At 45.7% G+C, this 17,798-nt stretch overlaps 1 pseudogene; it reads left to right on the top strand.

The window, feature by feature from the left end:
* The first annotated feature begins 3,555 nt into the window (after positions 1-3,555).
* Positions 3,556-17,570, top strand: LOC112078155 (MHC class II regulatory factor RFX1-like; annotated as a pseudogene).
* Positions 17,571-17,798: the final 228 nt, after the last annotated feature.

The following is a 17,798-nucleotide window of genomic DNA, read 5'->3' as shown; positions in this document are numbered from 1 at the left end:
TACCAACAGGGATGTAATACAGAATTTGTGCACCAAAATTTGAGAGAGAAATAAGCGCTGTGTGTAAATTGAAACATTTCTGAGAGCTTTTATTTCAGGCTAATGAAATATGGGACCAACACTTTACAGGTTTGTGTTTATATTTTTCTTTCAGCCCGCCCTTGCTATGGCATAGTAAGTCCTCAAAATTGTTGCTTATCTTGAATGGCTTATCATCATTCATCATCATCCAGACTGTTTCCTAACGTATAATGATTGCAGTCAGTGAAGCCAGATCTGAACCCACTAGAGATGTTTCCTTATTCAACACCTGGCTTTTTACCGCTGCTCTCAGAATCAGAATCACCTTTATTCGCCATGTGCAGTTTGCACATACTCTGAATTGACTTCGTGGATATTGGTGTTGCTAGCTAATAGACAACACTTAAGACGCAGCCAATAACTAAGCGACGAAAGAGAAAGTCTATAAATCAACCAGTTATACGATCGTACTTTAATATAAACAAATACCCGAATATACCACGAAACGTGAATATCGTACCTGTCTATTGTAAGCCACAAATGCTTTAATAATTAAATCAGCTTCCCTATAATATCGAAGATTGCCTACACATGGGAACGTTCGTATTCCATCTACACAATACCATTCTGATAAGACAAATCGAGGACAAGATAAAAAAAGCAATCATGAAGCCCCTGTTAAATAATGAGAATCAGACATCTCACTTTATAGATGACTGAAGATATCCCCATATCCAAGACTAGTAGTGGTAAGCTCAGACCGAAGGAGGTGTGGGAGAGAAGGCGATTGAGGACAAGAAAGCTCCATGCATTGGTGTCCTGTTACCTGAGCGTCACATAAGCGATCAGTCCATCAAGATCTAAATGGTGACTGCGCCACGCGCTACAGGCCACGTAAGGCCTTTTCATACAACTTTAATTTTAGTGGACTACGCTACGACACCATATCCAGAGCGACCTTCACACAGTAGGTGCGATGCGATTCGATTTTACATACTTTTTTTTGTACGTCGGTCCCTCGTGGGAATCGAACACACCAACTTGAGCTTCCGGGACTGCAACATTGATAAAGTCTGCCATTCTCCATTCTGCTGTGTCTTTGACACTGCGTAAAGCATTTGGTGTTGTTTTTACTTTTAGTCACGTTTGGTAAATTACACTGGTAAGGAAGCGGTGAATTACGCGACAGTCGAGTGTCTGGAAACAACAGAAGAACACCTATACGAATCATACGCCATTCTTCTTAGAATGAGACATACAACCAGCCGTCTAGAACTTCGACATAGATCATATTTCGTCACGCATAAAAGTAACCAAACCAACTTCTCTCATCTCAAGCATTTTCTCTCAATATTAGTATGAAGACGAACACTGCCCTGTAAGGAGATTTAATACAAACACACGATATATAGAGCAGATTTACTGAGAATAGTGAAGCAAAATAGTATTTTCAAGAACACTACCATTTCAACAACTTGTGTTAACACATATTCAAACTAGTATTTGTATCTCTGACATTGAAGTAGCCAAATATCTGCGCGAAAATAACTGATAATTAAATGACCGTATGGCTAATTAGCACAAACAACTGAGAGGGTCAACAGATAATACAAATCTTTGCGGACAAAAATTTCAGGCGTTTCCAGCACTTAATACACAAAAAGGATAACGAATGAAAACTGTTAATGTTTGGAATTACATAACGCAAATGCCCCCAGTTTTCGAACGTCCGTAGCACATGATAACATAATAAACATCTGCAATGATATTCAAGTAGACACGCCCAATAATGTCAACTACAACTGGACACGCTCCTCATAATTACATGGCATTGCATTGACTTCACTTCCCAAGATGCCACCTTCAATCACCGCTTACGTACGGACGCTTGAATATTCCTAAACCCTTCTAGGCCGGCTATAATATCTCTATATTTTACCTCATCAACTACAATTGCATCTTTTAGTTGAGCTTTAAATCTTATAACCAATTCCTTTGTTGGTGAGCATTTCTCCTTTGCCAAGATAATCCATCCATCTGACAGGTGTGGCATATCAAGAAGCTGATTAAACAGTATGATCATTACACAGGTGCACCTTGTGTTGGGGACAATGGAAGGCCACTTTAAAATGTGCAGTTGTATCACACAACACAATGCCACAGATGTTTCATGTTTTGAGGGACCGTGCAATTGGCATGCTGACTGCAGGAATGTCYWYCAGAGCTGTTGCCAGAGAATTGAATGTTCATTTTTCTACCATAAGCCGCCCTAATGTTGTTTTAGAGAATTTGTCAGTACTTACAACCGGCCTCACAACCACAGACCATGTGTAACCACGCCAGCCCAGGATCTTCACATCTGGCTTCTTCACCTGCGGGATCGTCTGAGACCAGGCACCCAGACAGCTGATGAAACTGGGTTTGCACAACTGAAGAGTTTCTGCACGAACTGTCAGAAACAGTCTCGAGGAAGCTCATCTGCGTGCTCGTCATCCTCACCAGGGTCTTGACCTGACTGCAGTTCGGCTTCGTAACCGACATGGGAAAATTCTCCCCTTCGATGGTCACTGGCACGCTGGAGAAGTGTTCTCTTCATGTATGAATCCCGGTTTCAACTGTACTGGGCAGATGGCAGACAGCGTGTATGGCATTGTGTGAGCGAGCGGTTTTCTGATGTCAAAGTTGTGAACAGAGTGCCCCATAGTGGGGGTGGGGTTATTGTATGGGCAGGCATAAGCTGCGGACAACRAACACAATTGCATTTTATCAATGCCAATTTGAAGTCACAGGTATATTGTGAAGAGGCCCATTGTCGTGCCATTCATCCGCYGCCATCAGCTCATGTTTTAGCATGATAATGCACAGCTCCATGTCGCAAGGATCTGTACACAATTCCTGGAAGATGAAAATGKCCCAGTTCTTCCATGACCTGCATACTCACCAGACATGTCACTCATTGAGCATGTTTGGGATGCTCTGGATTGATTTGTACGACAGCGTGTTCCAGTTCCCGCCAATACCCAGCAACTTCGCACAGCCATTGAAGAGGAGTAGGACAACATTCCATAGGCAACCATCAAYAGCCTGATCAACTCTATGCGAAGGAGATGCATCGCGATGCATGAAGCAAATGGTGGTCACACCAGATACTGACTGGTTTTCTGATCCACGCCCCTACCTTTTTTAAAAAGGTATCTGTGACCAGCGGATGCATATCTGTATTCCCAGTCATGTGAAATCCATAGATTAGGGCCTGATGAATTTATTTACATTGACTGATTCCCTGATATGAACTGTAACTCAGTAAAATCTTTGAAATGGTTTCATGTTGCTTTTATATTTTTGATCATTGTAGATTAGCCTGGTCCTCGATCTGCTGTTTGTGCTCTTCCCAACAACATTGCTGTCATTGTCAAGCCAAACACAAGAATTCCGTCAGGAATTGGCAAGAGAGCAGAATAAGACTGGCACCCAGGCTTCAGCTAGATCTCTCAGCTAACAAGATTTTATTTTATTTTTCACATATTCAGTGTCTGAGGCCCAGTTCTCGTGATGGCCACGACAGGCTACGTTGGGGAGTTGCAGCCCGTGACGACCCAGCCCCAAGGGGCAGCGAGTGGGAGTGTGACGGTGGCCGGACAGTCCTCAGCCTCCGCTGCCCCACACACCGTGGTAGCTCCTACGCAGCAGTTCCTGGCCGAGCTTCAGACCACGGTGGGGGCTCCTGCAGCCGCAGCAGGACAAACCACACCCCCTGCACAATCCACTCCCACAGCRGCACAGAAGACAGCAGGTATTGTTTCTGCCAGTATAMATTTTCATTTGATTGTTATACATTTATTAATTGTGATGTATAAATAAAAATACATTGATACATTTATGTACTTTTATGTCATTTTGAGTCATGTCTTATAGGTATGCATCAATTCAGATGCTTATGACAATGTGTATCATGTAATAAATAAACCCTAGTGTCTGTATCAGTTTGTCAGGTGGCACCCACACAGGCTCCTCCCCCCCAGACCCAGTATGTGACGGCTGAGATCCAGGGTTCCTCATCACAGGCCAACAACGGCCAGAACGCCCCCATACATCGTAGTCACGTCACAGTGAGCCGGGCTCAGCATCACACACATGCACTGACTGTAGACTTAATTTATCTGAAGTCCCATGACCGACACTAGCCTGGTCCCAGATCTGTTGACAACTCCTATGGCATTGTCACGCAGACCATAAGAGTTGGCAAGAAAGCACAAACACACCTGGGACCCGGCTACATTATTAGGGGCATTTCATTCAGAAACCTGACAATTTGTAATTATTTCATTTTATTGACCCTTTATTAACTAGGCAAGTTAGTGAAGAACAAATTATTATGTACAATGATGGCCTACCAAAAGGCAAAAGGCCTTCTGCGGAAATGGGGGCTGGATTAAAAATAAAAATAAAGCACAAAAACATGCTGCAAACATTATTTTAAATGAAATGAAATCAAATTTTTTATTATGGCCCTCTTACATCAGCTGATATCTCAAAGTGCTGTACAGAAACCCAGCCTAAAACACAAACAGCAAGCAATGCAGGTGTAGAAGCACGGTGGCTAGGAAAAAACTCCTAGAAAGGCCAAAACCTAGGAAGAAACCTAGAGAGGAACCAGGCTATTAGCTTAGAATAGGTACGATATGCTTTACAGAAATTATAAATCATAAAACTAAAGATAAATTAGAACAGATTACATTGGTGTCGCGTTCTTAGATGGGCCTGAGAGAGAGAAAGTAACAACGTCGCATAGCTTCCTGTTCAAGCTCTGTTCTTGATCTTAAGAGAGACGTTCTGATTCACAGTTTCTACCAAATGAATCTAAAAACCTGCAATGAGTGGAATGTCTCTGACCGCTGTGAACTCTGTCCCTGTGCTCTTGCTTATCATGAAGAGGTTGTGTACTGTAATATGTGGGTGTAGTGGCTCAGAGAGAAGTCAGTTTCATATTAACAGGTCTCTCTCTCTCTCTGTTTTTCTCTCTCCCTTTCTCCCTTCCTCCACACCCCTCTCTCCCCCTTTCTCTCTTTCTCTTTCTCTCTCTCCCTTTCTCTCTCACTCTCTCTCCACAGAGGGCTCTCTCCATTCAAGTGACTCTGTGTCTGACTCCAGCCCTCCTCCAGCTGTGGTACAGCAGACTGGGGTTCCCACACAGGTGGTGCAGCAGGTGCAAGCAGCACAGCAGGTAGAGGTCCCTTCCCCTCTCTCATTCACACCTGGGTCATGTTCATTAGGCACCAAACAGAAGAAAACAGATTAAAACAGAGAGGTGACTATCTGGACATTTTTCTGTTTCATGCCCTAATGAACATGATCCTGGTAGACACATGATATTGAACAATTGCAACTCACTTGAAACCACACAGAAAAAACAGTTTATTATTCGCAACTCATCATAAGACTTGGTGAAGCCAAAATAGTGCTGACATAAAGTATTTATGCATCCCTCCGGTATTTGGTGTCCAGCATTGGTGCACTATTATGTGGGAAATGAGAAGTGATAGTTATGGGTTTTACGGTAACAACCTCTGGACAAACCAAGAATTGAGGAAAAAGTATCGAAACTAGCATTTGCTGTTCCCCGAGAGAAACTCAAAATACTTACTAGTCTCTCAAGCCTATGGTGTCTAACTGCTCTCAGATGGCAAAACAGTAAMTCAGATGTTTTATTGTCACACACTGGATAGGTGCAGTGAAATGTATTGTTTTACAGGGTCAGCCATAGTAGTACGGTGTGAAACATGTGTTGGACAAGTCAGGACATGGGAAGAATGAGGAAAAATGTTCAGTTCTCGTCACACCCAGTTTGAGCTGATGTAACAGGGTTATTATCTTAACTACCAGACGCTATTGTCTTAGCTACACACTGTGTGAATCTATCTGTGTTGTGTTTCCTGTCCTTAGAGGTCAGTGGTGCAGGCAACGTCCCAGATCACAGCCAAGACTGAACAGGGTATCACCACCCAGCTGAGTGTCACCAACCTTGCAGCCCATCCACCTCACTCAGAGGTAAGACGCAAACACACACACACACACACACAGACACACACAACCACACACACAGACACCACACACACACACACACACACACACACACACACACACACACACACACACACACCACACACACACACCCACACACACACACACACACACACACCACACACACACTCAAAAATGCACTGTATTGCATTGTATTATGTATTCCTTTGGTCCTGCTGAGCCAGATAACATCACAACATTTCCCTCCTGGTTGGTTGGTTCCAGAGTTCGCATAGCAAACAGAGAGAGAGGGATGAGACAGACGTAGGGAGAGACCGAGAGATAGAGAGGAGTGGACACACAGCAGAGCAGAGCAGGACAGACGCACAGTACTTTGCATGGGTGCCGTCAGACAGACACCCAGACATGCAGACAGACGGACACAGCCTCCAGGAGTACCCCTCCTACTTCCCCCTCTCCTCCCCCTGGTCATCCCTCCCTTCGCCTTGTCCCTGTCGGTGCCTCGCTGGCTGGGAGGGGATGGAGATGGGAGGCTACCCCACGGTCACCACAGCCCAAGGACAGCCACTCCTGTTTGACACAGCCTCTGCCCTCAGAGTAGGTCAATTAGGTAGAATTTACTGCCTTAGTTCCCACTCTAAGTGCAGTTTTAACTTAAAGATGCACTGTGCAGAAATTTTTCCGCCATTTCCGGGCTCCCGAGTGGCGCAGCGTCTAAGGCACTGGATCTCAGTGGAAGAGGTGTCACTACAGTCCCTGGTTCGAATTCCAGGCTGTATTACATCCGGCTATGATTGGGAGTCCCATAGGCGGCTGCACAATTGGCCCAGCGTCGTCCTGGTTTGGCCGGGGTAGGCCGTCATTGTAAATAGGAATTTGTTCTTAAGTGACTTGCCTAGTTAAATAAAAGTTAAATAAAAAATAGTTTGCCTGATTTCAGTTTATGTGACAAAACAAGCAAGTATAAGTGTGGAGAATCATTTACATCTAAACCGCTGTGAATATATTTTTTGCAACCAGAAATATGTTTTTTTCAGCTGTTTGAAGCTGGTGTACAAAACCTATAAAAAGACGCAAAAACGAAACTTATGAACAGGAAGCAGAGAAATACATAGAACAGATCTACCACTTCTAAGACTTGTTTTCAGCGAGAATGACAGATCCATAACACAGTTATATGTGAATGGAATTGTTTCGCCCCAAAATGACTTATTGCAGCTTTAAATGGAAGTTAGGTATCCTAGAGAGGCTGTCAGTGGGTAACAGAGTGGAATGAGATTAAGGCAGAGACAAGTAGGTAGGAAAGAGCAATGTGAAGGGTAAGGGGATCAGCCTGCAAGTCAAGGTCATTTTCCCATTGAAGTGAATGAGCCTGTGATTGATGTGGTAGCCTCATGATTGACTACAGTTGAAATATTTGGACACACTTCAAAGGAAATTGGAGGAGGGGGAGTAGATTAGTGTTTTGACCGACTCTGTGTGTGTACTCGTGTGTGGTGGTGTGTGTGTGTGTGTGTGTGTGTGTGTGTGGTGTGTGTGTGTGGGTGTGTGTGTGTGTTGTGTGTGTGTGTGTGGTGTGTGTGTGTGTGTGTGTGTGTGTGTGTGTGTGTGTGTGGTGTGTGTGTGTGTGTGTGTGTGTGTGTGTCAGGTGCAGCAGCAGCTCCAGCAGGTGCCAGTGCAGCATGTGTACACCAATCAGGTGCAGTATGTTGAAGGAGGAGACAACAACTACACCACCAGCACAATGTAAGCTTTCCTCTCCACTACTCTCTCTGAACACTACTGTCTATGGTGATATAATGCTATGCCACTATGCTTATATCGTTTGTTAACTGTTGCTAGCTAGATCACCTCAACTTCTAAAACTAGACAGTGGAGTTGGCCAGACAGCAAAGACAGATCTGGGACTGCTATTTTTGTGATGCAGTGGTTTATCTTTCAAGAAACAGTTAAACTGCTGAATTTGAAACGAACTGTCCATCTCTCCTACCCCTGCTCCCTTCATCCCCCCTCTTCCCCCCTCCTCCCTCTCTCCAGTCGTTCAGGCAGCTTCACCTACACAGACACCCCTTTGTACACTCAGACCACGCCGCCCCTTACTACGAAGCCCCTCCCACCTCTGGCTCACAGGTCCCCACCACCGCACACCCCTGACCGTCTCCGTGACAACGGCTCCACCGGTGGTGTGTCTATGTACGTGGCTGGCACAGGCCAGATCGTGCCAATCCGGCGGCCGCCACTGGGGTGGGGCGACAGTGGTGGCGACAGGGAACAGCCAATGGGACTGGGGAAGGCCGGGGCTAATGGAAGCGGGGGCAGCTATGTGATCCAGGGGGGTACATGCTGAGCGGCAACAGTCAGGGGGGCTACTCCTCCCACAAACGCCCGCTCCTCTTCCTGCCACCGTCAGTACAACAGAGGGCGAGGAGGGTAGTGGCGTACCGTCGGCCAACAAAAAGGTATGAGGCAGAGACGCCAATCTCAAGACTATTCCTCACACACACCTATCATGTTCTCTAGTCTCAGTACTAGACTGTAGGAGGACATGGCTGTTACTAGTCTCAGTACTAGACTGTAGGAGGGACATGGCTGTTCTCCTAGTCTCAGTACTAGACTGTAGGAGGGACATGGCTGTTCTACTAGCTCTCAGTACTAGACTGTAGGAGGTACATGGCTGTTCTCCTAGTCTCAGTACTAGACTGTAAGGAGGACATGGCGTGTTTACTAGTCTCAGTACTAGACTGTAGGGAGGGACATGGCTGTCTACTAGTCTCAGTACTAGACTGTAGGAGGGACAGGCTGTTACTAGTCTCAGTTACTAGACTGTAGGAGGGACATGGCTGTTCTACTAGTCTCAGTACTAGACTGTAGGAGGGACATGGCTTCTACTAGTCTCAGTACTAGACTGTAGGAGGACATGGCTGTTCTACTAGTCTCAGACTAGCTGTAGGAGGACATGGCTGTTCTACTAGTCTCAGTACTAGACTGTAGGAGGGACATGGCTGTTCTACTGTCTCAGTACTAGAACTGTAGGAGGAACATGGCTGTTTACTAGTCTCAGTACTAGACTGTAGGAGGGACATGGCTGTTCTACTAGTCTCAGTACTAGACTGTAGGAGGGACATGGCTGTTCTACTAGTCTCAGTACTAGACTGTAGGAGGGACATGGCTGTTCTACTGTCTCAGTACTAGACTGTAGGAGGGACATGGCTGTTCTACTAGTCCAGTACTAGACTGTAGGAGGGACATGGCTGTTCTTTTATACTAGTCTCAGTACTAGACTGTAGGAGGGACATGCTGTTCTACTAGTCTCAGTACTAGACTGTAGAGGGACATGGCTGTTCTACTAGTCTCAGTACTAGACTGTAGGAGGACATGGCTGTTCTACTAGTCTCAGTTACTAGACTGTAGGAGGGACATGGCTGTTCTACTAGTCTCAGTACTAGACTGTAGGAGGAATGGCTGTTCTACTAGTCTCAGTACTAGACTGTAGGAAGGACATGGCTGTTCTACTAGTCTCAGTACTAGACTGTAGGAGGACATGGCTGTTCTACTAAGTCTCAGTACTAGACTGTAGGAGGGACATGGCTGTTCTACTAGTCTCAGTACTAGACTGTAGGAGGTACATGGCTGTTTCTACTAGTCTCAGTACTAGACTGTAGGAGGGACATGCTGTTCTACTAGTCTCAGTACTAGACTGTAGGAGGACATGGCTGTTCTACTAGTCTCAAACTAGGACTGTAGGAGGGACATGGCTGTTCTACTAGTCTCAGTACTAGACTGTAGGAGGACAGGCTGTTCTACTATCTCAGTACTAAGACTGGAGGAGGGACATGGCTGTTCTACTACTCTCAGTACTAGACTGTAGGAGGACATGGTGTTCTATATCTCAGTACTAGACTGTAGGAGGGACATGGCTTCATCATGTTTTCATGCATCTTATAGAAGTGAACTTTGATTGAAATAAGTCAACTCTGTATTCTTATTGAAATTCCTCCATTTGTAAACTGCCTGTTTGGCAAGCATCCCATCACTATTTATATTTGTTTAGAGATGGTGTTAGGTTCTAGTTTTCAGAGTACAAACTCAACAGACAATCTTTAAACCAAGTTTATTCTGCCAGAGGGTCAATACAGCTGCATTAGACTGCATTAGACATGTCTAGTGAAACACATGGTTTCACCCGTGGTAGTATACAGACCCCACTGGGTGGAGTCTCCTCCCACTAATCATTGCATTATTATTGCTAGGCAGGGAGCTGAGTGATCTGGGCCTTTAACGGTTCCTCCCCTTATTAGTACTGCTACATGGGATCGTTCTCCCTGCACTAAGCCCCTCCCAAGCTTACTTCTGCCCCCCCTCATGTCTCTATTAGACTAACGATTGATCATACATAACGCTCAGAAACCAAACCTATGACTAGTGTGTTTGTTGACTAACCCATCCATCTCTCCTCCCTCTGTGTGTCCCTCTCTGCCAGGTGCAGGTGCTGCTAGATAACTATGAGACAGCTGAAGGGGTCAGTCTGCCTCGCTCCACCCTCTACTGCCACTACCTGCTGCACTGCCAGGAGCAGAAGCTGGAGCCCGTCAACGCTGCCTCCTTTGGGAAGCTGATCAGATCCGTGTTCATGGGGCTACGCACGCGCCGCCTGGGCACCCGGTGAGACGGGTTATATAATACACATAACACACACAACACACACACACACACACACACACACACACACACACACACACACACACACACACACACACACACACACCACACACCACACACCACACACACACACACACACACACACACACCACACACACACCACACACACACACAAAAAACACAGTGATGCCCCAAAAGCATAGGCTGAATCAGAGGCTGAGTTGTGTGTGTGTTCCAGGGGGAACTCCAAGTACCACTATTACGGCCTGAGGATCAAGGCCTGCTCCTCTCTGATCCGACTGATGGAGGACCAGCAGCACCTGGCCATGAGACAGCAGCCCTTCTCTCAGAAACAGAGGTGGGCTATCAACTCTCTCTCTCTCTGCATCTCTCTGTCTCTCTCTCTCTTCTCCTCTTTCACTCTCACAGTGCTCCAATCGCTGTCTCCCTCTAGCACTCTAACAGTTGCTCTCTTTCCTACTCTCTCATTCTTTCTCTCTCACTCTCTCTCTGTCTCTCGCTCTCACCCTCTCTCTGTCTCTCGCTCTCTCTCACTCTCTGTCTCTCTTTCCCCCCTCTCTCTCTCTGTCTGCCTTTCTCTCATTTCATTCTGTATTTCTGTCCTTATTCCTAGAACTTATTGTGTCATTTTGTTGTATCTCTCTCATTGACGCCTCCCTGCTGTATAAAGGAACTTCATTATTTTCATCATGAACCCCTCCTTCCCAGGTTGAAGCGGTGCAGAAGGTGGAGGGATGACCAATGGCACGCGGCAGGCTCGGGCCAACAGCAGCAACAGCAGGGGGCGGGGCTCTCTGACATCAGCGCCAAGTGCAGCAGTACCAGCAGTTCCTGGGTGAGAGGGTGGGAGGCGTCAGGTCTGTCAACACTAGGGGAATTGGGTAACACCTTATTGTACCGTCTTGTGTGTTTACATCATATGGTAACAATAAGGACTGGAGTCAATGAGTAGCTACTTCACTTAGTGTTTATATGACCCCAAAGAAACGGAAGAGTGATTCAAATGTACCTACTATGTAATAACATTTTACCATATTTTACCAAGTACAGTAGAGAAATACAAAGATACAAATCTCAGAGACTGACTGATTAACGGAATGGACAACCGGGACATTTATTAAACGCTAACAAATGAACTTCAGTAGGTTACAGACAGTGTGAAAACAGGTCAACATTTACAGTATCTGTGTAAATACACAATTAATATTAATATTGTTTTCTGTCCCCATACAGACGCGTCTCGGACCCTCCCAGAGTTCCCTGACCTTGACCTGCAGGGGAAGCCCTACGGAGGGCATAGAACTGGAGCACATCAAGAGCTTCCAGCTGCTGTATCGGGAACACTGTGAGTGCCTGTCTGTATGTCACACTGGTTGTTTATATGTACAGTATGTTACTGTGTGTCTGTCTGTCTGTCTATAGAGATGCCTACCCCTGTCTGTCTGTCTGTACAGAGGCCTACCGCTGTCTATCTGTACAGAAGCCTACCCCTGTTTGTCTGTACAGAGGCCTACCCCTGTCTGTCTGTACAGAGGCCTACCCTGTCGTTCTGTACAGAGGCCTACCCTGTCTGTCTGTACAGGGGCTACCCCTGTCTATCTGTACAGAGCCTACCCCTGTCTGGTTCTGTACAGAGGCCTACCCCTGTCTTCTTACAAGTTCCTGTCTGTCTGTACAGAGGCCTACCCCTGTCTGTCTGTACAGAGGCCTACCCCTGTCTGTCTGTACAGAGACCTACCCCTGTCTGTCTGTACAGAGACCTACCCCTGTCTGTCTGTACAGAGACCTACCCCTGTCTGTCTGTACAGAGACCTACCTCTGTCTGTCTGTACAGAGACCTACCCCTGTCTGTCTGTACAGAGACCTACCCCTGGTGTATGTGTCATTGTTCATTCATCAGTTCTTGTATAGTCCTGTTATGTACATGTCATCTGTACGTCTCGCTGTTGTTTCTGTCGGTCCAGCGCATCCTTTGCAMAAAGGGAGGAGCTGAGCTAGTTGATACTGATGGTGCTGGTGTTCCCTCTTTGTTTCCAGGCTATTCTGGACGTGACGATCAACCTGCAGTTCACCCTGGTGGAGACCCTGTGGAAGACCTTCTGGAGGTTTGAAGAGAGCCCGAGTGGAGACACTGGCACACTGGCTGTGTACGTCTTGTCCTGGGACTTCAATATGCTACTAAAGCAACTCATTTTTAAAAAWMATATCAAGTCATATTTTCGAYAATCCTGTGTCATTTTCTAACGAATCTGTATTGTTGTAACAGACATGATGAGTCTGAGAAGCGCCTGCCCAAGGACTGTCTAGTGATCCTGTGTAAGTACGACCCTGTGCTCCGCTGGAGCCGCGACTGTGACAACACCCTGTACCAGGGCCTGGTGGAGATCCTCATCCCCGACGTGCTGCGGCCCATCCCCAGTGAGTTAGAACGCACTACACAACACATCATACTGATAAAACTACAGAGCAGTATAGAGGGCCTTCAGAACCTTTTCAATCCTCTTSACCTTTTCCACATTTTGTTGTGTTCAAGTKWGAATTTTMAAACGGATTAAATTSAGATTGTTTGTCCCTGGCCTAGACACAATACCCCATAATGTCAACGTTGAACTTATGTATTTACACATTTTTACAAATGAAAATCTGGAATGTCTTGGATCATAACTATTCAACCCCTTTGTTATGGCAAGCCTAAAAACGTTCAGGAGTAAAATGTACTTAACAGTCACATAAGTTGCATGGACTCGGTGTTAAACACAAATAATAGTGTTTAACATGATTTTTGATTGATACCTCTCTGTACCCACCCCACACATATGTAAGGTGCCTCAGTCGAGCAGTGAATTTCAAGCACAGATTCAACCATAAAGACCTGGAAGGGTTTCCAATGCTTCGCAAAGAAGGCACCTATTGGTAGATGGGTGAATATCCCCTTGAGCATGCTGAAGTTATTAATTACACTTTGGACGGTGTACAAGAAGCCGCTCTGGATTTCACCATGAGCCAATGATGTTAAAACAGTATACAGGTTATAGGTGATAGGCATGAGTAGATAGAGAAAACTGAGGATGGATCAACAACATTGTAGTTATTTCCACAATACGAACCTAATTGAAGAGTGAAAAGAATAAGCCTGTACAGAAGGAAAAGATTACAAAACAGGCACTAAAGTAATACTGAAAAAAAATGTGGCGAAGCAATTCACTTTTTGTCCTGAATACAAAGTGTTATGTTTGGGGCAAATCCAATACAACACAGTACTGAGTACCACTCTCTATATTTCCAAGCATAGTGGTGTCTGCATAATGTTATGGGTATGCTTGTAATCGTTAAGGACTGGGGAGTTTTTCAGTATAAAAAAAGAACAGAATGGAGATAAGCACAGGCAAAGTCCTAGAGAAAAACCTGGTTCAGTCTGCTTTCCACCAGACACTGGGAGATGAATTCAACTTTCAGCAGGACAATAACCTAAAACACAAGGCCAAATCTACACTGGAGTTGCTTACCAAGAAGACAGGGAATGTTCCTGAGTGGCCGAGTTACAGTTTTGACTTACTGTAAATCTGCTTGAAAATCTAGGCAAGACCTGAAAATGGTTGTCTAGCAATGATCAACAACCAATTTGACAGAGCTTGAAGAATTTTAAATAATAAATGGGAAAATGAAAATGTTGCACAATCGATGTGTGGAAAGCTCTTAGCTAGAAAGACTGACAGCTGTAATCGCTGCCAAAGGTGATTCTAACATGTATTGACTGAGGGAGTTGAATACTTATCTAATCAAGATATATTAGTGTATTTTTTATTTTTTATTTTTTATTTATTTTTACAATGTTATGTTAGAATTTTTCTTCCACTTTGACATTACATAGTATTTTTTGTAGATCGTTGACAAAAACATCTATTTTAATCCCACTTTTTACACAACTACATGTTGTGAATAGTTTCTGAAGGTACTGTATAATACTACATAGCACAACATTACACTATATTACAGTACACAAGACATAGCGTTATGCTGCACTACATTATACTATGTGACACGACATAGCACTATATTACACTAATTTATCTACATAACATGACATAGGCCTGGTGGAGATTCTACATAACACAATAAAACACAGAGATCCTCAACTCTCAAAGCTGGTTTGAGTTCAAAGACATTCTGTTCACCACCACATAGGAGAGCACATTCAGTTCAGCCCTGTGTCAACACCTCTCTCTCTCCTGTCCACAGGTGCCTTAACTCAAGCCATCCGCAACTTTGCCAAGAGTCTGGAGAGTTGGTTGACCAACGCTATGATGAACATCCCAGAAGAGATGGTCCGCATTAAGGTGTGTGTCTGCTTGCATGCGTGTTGGGCAGCATGTGTTGGTTTCTGCTGTGTGTGTGTGTTCTTGGTGAGGTCTTGTCACGCTCTCTTTTCTCACTTCCTCCTCTCATTCTCCAGGTAACGTCAGCCAGTTCGTTTGCCCAGACGCTGCGCAGGTACACCTCTCTGAACCACCTGGCCCAGGCAGCCAGGGCCGTGCTACAGAACACAGCTCAGATAAACCAGATGCTCAGCGACCTCAACCGTGTGGACTTCGCCAACGTTCAGGTCTGTCTGACCTAAGACCTGTGGTTACAGAGTATAGTAACAGTCAGACACTGTCCAGACCATAGACATGTCATTATATTCATATGATGCAGACCAGCACTGATGGTGATCCCTGTAGTGTTTGTTTGGGTGATGTAGTATAATGTCCTAAAGCTCTGTGTGTTGTTGTTGTTGTCCTACTGACATAACACAGGTTGCCTATGTTACCTTGTCATTCAACTACTATATTTTGTAATTGTGAAGTGACAAAAATGAGACAGGATTTCTGAACGATCTCTCTCTTTCTCTCCCCTTCCTCCCTCTTTCTTTCACTCTCTCTCCTCCTCTGTCTCTTTTCCTCTCTCCCTGTCTTCTATCCTCCACCTCACTCTCCCCTCATCTCTCTCTTTCCTCTCCCCTCCCCCCTCTCTCTTTCCTCTCTCTCCCCCATCTGTCTCTTTTTCCTCTCCCCCTCCTCTGTCTCTTTTCTCTCCCCCTCCCCCTCTCTCCCCCTGTCTCTCTCCCTCCACCACTCTCTCCCTTCTTGTCTCTTTTTTCCTCTCCCCCTCCTCTGTCTCTTTTCCTCTCCCCTCCCCCTCTCTCCCCCTGTCTCTCTCGCCCTCCACCTTCTCTCCCCTCCTCTGTCTCTTCCTCTCCCTCCCCCGTCTCTCCCCCTTCCTCTCTCCCCTCCACCTCTCTCTCCCCTCTCTGTCTTTTTTAATCTTCCCCTCCTCTCTCTCTCCCTCTCCTTCCCTCTCTCTCCATACAGGAGCAGGCGTCGTGGGTGTGTCGCTGTGAGGACCGTGTGGTGCAGCAGTTGGAGCAGGACTTCAAGCTGACCCTGCAGCAGCAGAACTCTCTGGAGCATGGGCTGCCTGGCTGGACGGGGTGGTCTCCCAGGTCCTAAAGCCTACCAGGCCAGCGCTGCCTTCCCCAAGGCAGCCAAGCTCTTCCTGCTCAAGTGGTCCTTCTACAGGAAGAATGGGTTAGTCCATCTAGTCCCATGACTGCTAAATACGGTTCAACATTTCAGTAATTTCACACATTTTCAACTAGAATCAAATGGGAATAGGCAGGGAGGGAATCTCCAACTGGGAAATTTGGGAAAGGTCCTAAAATTACAACGCTCCTGTCAGAGACGTTTTTTTCCTGGTTAGTCAGGAAATCCAGATTTGTTTATCCATGCCCAACTGATCTGTTCCTCCTCCTCCTCTCCATCCAGTTCCATGGTGATCAGAGACCTGACTCTGCGTAGTGCTGCCAGCTTTGGATCCTTCCACCTGATCAGACTGCTGTATGATGAGTACATGTACTACCTGATAGAACACAGAGTGGCCCAGGCTAAAGGAGAGACACCCATCGCTGTCATGGGAGAGGTACACACACGTATACACACACCTGCACAGTGGCCCAAACCAAAAAGCGAATGTGCTTTTGATATTAGTTACCATTGTTCAGTTGTTACCATTCAATTGTTACTGACTAATTTCCTATGTCTCTCAGTTCGCCAGTCTTGGCAGGAGTTTGAACCCACTGGATCCAGACAAAGGTAACTACCATCCATGTTGTTTGATACAAAGACATGGAGCCAGACATGAAGCTACTTATTGAGGATTGCCCAATCCCAGATCTAATCCCTTCCCCTTACGCATTTGTGGAGATCTGAGAGCATAGGGGAGGGGTTAGGACTCATTTGGGATTGGGCAATCTATTCCTATATCCATGGTTTCTGATATTAACCTTCCTCCCACTTGTGTCTGTCTTCCAGAAGAGGAAGAGGAGGGGGAAGAGGAGAGCGATGACGAGTGTCAGGAGCTGTCTCTGCCCTCTGACGGGGCGGGTGGGGAGGAGTCTCTGGAGCCGCCTACCAAGCTGGCCAGAACCGACCAGAGAGTACTCTTCACCACGGGCCAGGACTGAACACACACACACTGATACACACATGCACAAACACACTTACATCCACAGACTGACTTACACAAATACACACACATAACCGCATTGATTGATACACATTTGTATACACACATACACCAAGATACCCTTATATACACTAATATGTACACTAGAGGTTGACACGGGAGTGAAAATTCATTCCTGTTCCGTCTTGCCCTGTAAATATTTTTCCTGTAATGCCCGGATCCCGTTTATATATAACCCCGGAACTTTCCTGTCCCATTCTGATAGTAATCACCCGCCCATTCTGATAGTAATCACTCCCGTCCCATTCTGATAGTAATCACTCCCGTCCATTCTGATAGTATTCACTCCGTCCCATTCTGATAGTAATCACTCCCGTCCCATTCTGATAGTAATCACTCCCATCTCATCTGAGTAATCTCTCCATCCATTCTGATAGTAATCACTCCCGTCCCATTCTGATAGTAATCACTCCCATCTCATTCTGATAGTAATCACTCCCATCTCATTCTGATAGTAATCACTCCCGTCCCATTCTGATAGTAATCACTCC

This window comes from Salvelinus sp. IW2-2015, unplaced genomic scaffold (assembly GCF_002910315.2).
Source record: "Salvelinus sp. IW2-2015 unplaced genomic scaffold, ASM291031v2 Un_scaffold5321, whole genome shotgun sequence".
Lineage (NCBI taxonomy): Eukaryota > Metazoa > Chordata > Actinopteri > Salmoniformes > Salmonidae > Salvelinus > Salvelinus sp. IW2-2015.
This window is presented reverse-complemented; position numbering and strand designations above follow the sequence as displayed.